The following is a 4,256-nucleotide window of genomic DNA, read 5'->3' as shown; positions in this document are numbered from 1 at the left end:
CACTCTCACCCTCACTGTACCACCACCACCACCCTCACTGTACCACCACCATCCTCACTGTACCGCCACCACCCACACTGTACCACCATCACTCTCACCCTCACTGTACCACTACCACTCTCACCCTCAGTGTACCACTACCACTCTCACTGTACCGCCACCACCCTTATTGTACCACCATCACTCTCACCCTCACTCTACCACCACCACCCTTACTGTACCACCACCACCCTCACTGTACCATCACCACCCTCACTGTACCACCACCACCCTCACTATACCACCACCACCCTCACTGTACCACCACCACCCTCACTGTACCACCACCACCCTCACTGTACCACCACCACCACCCTCACCCTCACTGTACCACTACCACTCTCACCCTCACTGTACCACCACCACCCTCACTGTACCAACATCGCCCTCACCCTCACTGTACCACTACCACTCTCAGCCTCACTGTACCACCAACACCCTCACTGTACCACCACCACCCTCACTGTACCACCACCACCCTCACTGTACCACCATCGCCCTCACCCTCACTGTACCACTACCACTCTCACCCTCACTGTACCACCACCACCCTCACTGTACCACCACCACCCTCACTGTACCACCACCACCCTCACCCTCACTGTATCACTACCACTCTCACTCTCACTGTACCACCACCACTCTCACTGTACCACCACCACCCTCACTGTACCACCACCACCCTCACTGTACCACCATCGCCCTCACCCTCACTGTACCACTACCACTCTCACCCTCACTGTACCACTACCACTCTCACTGTACCACCACCACCCTCACTGTACCACCACCACCCTCACCCTCACTGTACCACTACCACTCTCACCCTCACTGTACCACCACCACCCTTCCTGTACCACCACCACCCTCACTGTACCACCACCACCCTCACTGTATCACTACCACTCTCACCCTCACTGTACCACCACCACCCTCACTGTACCACCACCACCCTCACTGTACCACCACCACCCTCACTGTACCACCACCACCCTCACTGTACCACCACCCTCACTGTACCACCACCACCCTCACTGTACCACTACCACTCTCACCCTCACTGTACCACCACCACCCTCACTGTACCACCACCACCCTCACTGTACCACCACCACCCTCACTGTACCACCACCACGCTCACTGTACCACCACCACCACCCTCACCCTCACTGTACCACCACCACCCTCACTGTACCACCACCACCCTCACTGTACCACCACCACCCTCACTGTACCACCACCACCCTCACTGTACCACCACCACCACCCTCACCCTCACTGTACCACCACCACCCTCACTTTACCACTATCACTCTCACCCTCACTGTACCACCACCACCCTCACTGTACCACCACCACCCTCACTGTACCACCACCACCCTCACTGTACCACCACCACCCTCACTGTACCACCACCACCCTCACTGTACCACCACCACCCTCACTGTACTACCACCACCACCCTCACCCTCACTGTACCACCACCACCCTCACTGTACCACTACCACTCTCACCCTCACTGTACCACCACCACCCTCACTGTACCACCACCACCCTCACTGTACCACCACCACCCTCACTGTACCACCACCACCCTCACTGTACCACCACCACCACCCTCACCCTCACTGTACCACCACCACCCTCACTGTACCACCACCACCCTCACTGTACCAAAACCACCCTAACTGTACCACCACCACCACCCTCACCCTCACTGTACCACTACCACTCTCACCCTCACTGTACCACCACCACCCTCACTGTACCACCATCGCCCTCACCCTCACTGTACCACTACCACTCTCACTGTACCACCACCACCCTCACTGTACCACCACCACCCTCACTGTACCACCACCACCCTCACTGTACCACCACCACCCTCACTGTACCACCACCACCCTCACTGTACCACCACCACCCTCACTGTACCACCACCACCCTCACTGTACCACCACCACCCTCACTGTACCACCACCACCCTCACTGTACCACCACCACCCTCACTGTACCACCATCGCCCTCACCATCTCCCACTCGTCCACAACAGCCGAGCACTCTCAGCGAAAAAGTTTTGTCTCAACAGCAAATTTTCCCTCCTCTGTGCTTTTTTCTCCCCTCCCTCCCTCCCCTGCCCCCTCCCCCCCCCCCTTGTGTGAAACGGCTGGCCAGAGCTATCTCGAACTCGACCACATTTCCTTAAAAAAAAAAAAAAAAAAAAAAAAAAAAAAAAAAAAAAAAAAAAAAAAAACTCGTGGTGTGGTTGCATGTGTTATTTCTTTCTGATACGATATTGTCTTCTTTCTTTTTTTAGGGGGGGTGGAGTAGGGGGAGTGGGGGTTTGGGTTTGTTTTTTTTTTCTTTTCTTTTTTTTAGGGGGGGTGGAGTAGGGGGAGTGGGGGTTTGGGTTTGTTTTTTTTTTCTTTTCTTTTTTTTAGGGGGGGTGGAGTAGGGGGAGTGGGGGTTTGGGTTTGTTTTTTTTTCTTTTCTTTTTTTTAGGGGGGGTGGAGTAGGGGGAGTGGGGGTTTGGGTTTGTTTTTTTTTCTTTTCTTTTTTTTAGGGGGGGTGGAGTAGGGGGAGTGGGGGTTTGGGTTTGTTTTTTTTTCTTTTCTTTTTTTTAGGGGGGGTGGAGTAGGGGGAGTGGGGGTTTGGGTTTGTTTTTTTTTTCTTTTCTTTTTTTTAGGGGGGGTGGAGTAGGGGGAGTGGGGGTTTGGGTTTGTTTTTTTTTTCTTTTCTTTTTTTTAGGGGGGGTGGAGTAGGGGGAGTGGGGGTTTGGGTTTGTTTTTTTTTTCTTTTCTTTTTTTTTGGGGGGGTGGAGTAGGGGGAGTGGGGGTTTGGGTTTGTTTTTTTTTTCTTTTCTTTTTTTTTGGGAGGGGGGGAGGAGGGGAGGGGATAGCAGTAGGGGGAGTAATTTTTTTTTTTTTTTCTTTTTTTTTCTTTTTTCTTTTGGGGGGAGGGGAGTGGGGGTCGGGGTGTGCTATTTTGTTGTGGTAGTAGTAGTGGGGGTGGTATTACTGGTAGTGGTAGTGGTATTAGTGATTGTTGTAGCGGGACTAATAGTAATAGTAGTAGTAGTAGCAGCAGTTAGCATCATTATTTTTACTATTATCATTATTACCACTATTGTCATTATTGTTATCATTATTTTCGCTTTTATTATTATCGTTATTGCCATCTTTTCTTTATTATTACCATTATTGTTTCAATTATTCTTAATATTAATAGCATTGCTATTCTTATTTTTATCATAATTGTCATAATTATTATCATCATTATCATTATTATTATTATTATTATCATCATTTTTATTATTGCTATTTTATTATTATGTTATCATTATTATTAGCATTGTTATTATTTTCATTATCATTATCTTTATTATCATTATGTTTCATCAATATTATTATTACTTTTATTATCATCATTATCATTATTACTATCATTGTTATCCTTATGATCTTTATCTTTGTCATTATTATTATCATTATCACTATTGCTATTGTTATTAGTAGTAGTATCATTATTATAACTGTTATCAATATAATCGTTATCATTATCATCATTCATATTCCCATCATTCTTCCGTCATAATTATCAATATAATAATTTTTATCATTGTTATTGCTGTAATGATAGTAATGATAATGATGATAATGATAAAAATGATAATAATGATAATGGTGACGATGATGATGAGGATGATGATGATAATAACAATAATGATAATAATAATAGCAATGATGATAATCATAATGATAATAATGATGATAATAATGATAATAATGATGATAATAATGATAATAATGATAGTAATAAGTAATAATAATAATGATAGTTATACTATTAATAATAGTTATGATGATGATAGTAATGATGGTGATAATAATTATAATAATATCAATAATGATAATAACAATAATACTGATGATGATAATAACAATAATGATACTAATAATAATAGTAATAATGGTAATGACGATAATGATAATAATAATAATGATAATGATACTAATAATAATAACAATAATAATAATAATGATAATAATAATGATAATAATAATAATAATAATAATAATAATAATAATAATAATAATAATAATAATAATAATAATAATAATGATAATAATAATAATAATAATAATAATAATAGTAAAAATGATAATGGTAACATTGATAATAATATAAAAATTACTTTATTATCATTACAATTATAA

The sequence above is a fragment of the Penaeus vannamei genome, chromosome 25, assembly GCF_042767895.1.
Source record: "Penaeus vannamei isolate JL-2024 chromosome 25, ASM4276789v1, whole genome shotgun sequence".
Taxonomy (NCBI): Eukaryota; Metazoa; Arthropoda; class Malacostraca; order Decapoda; family Penaeidae; genus Penaeus; species Penaeus vannamei.
Note: the sequence above shows the minus strand (reverse complement) of the source record.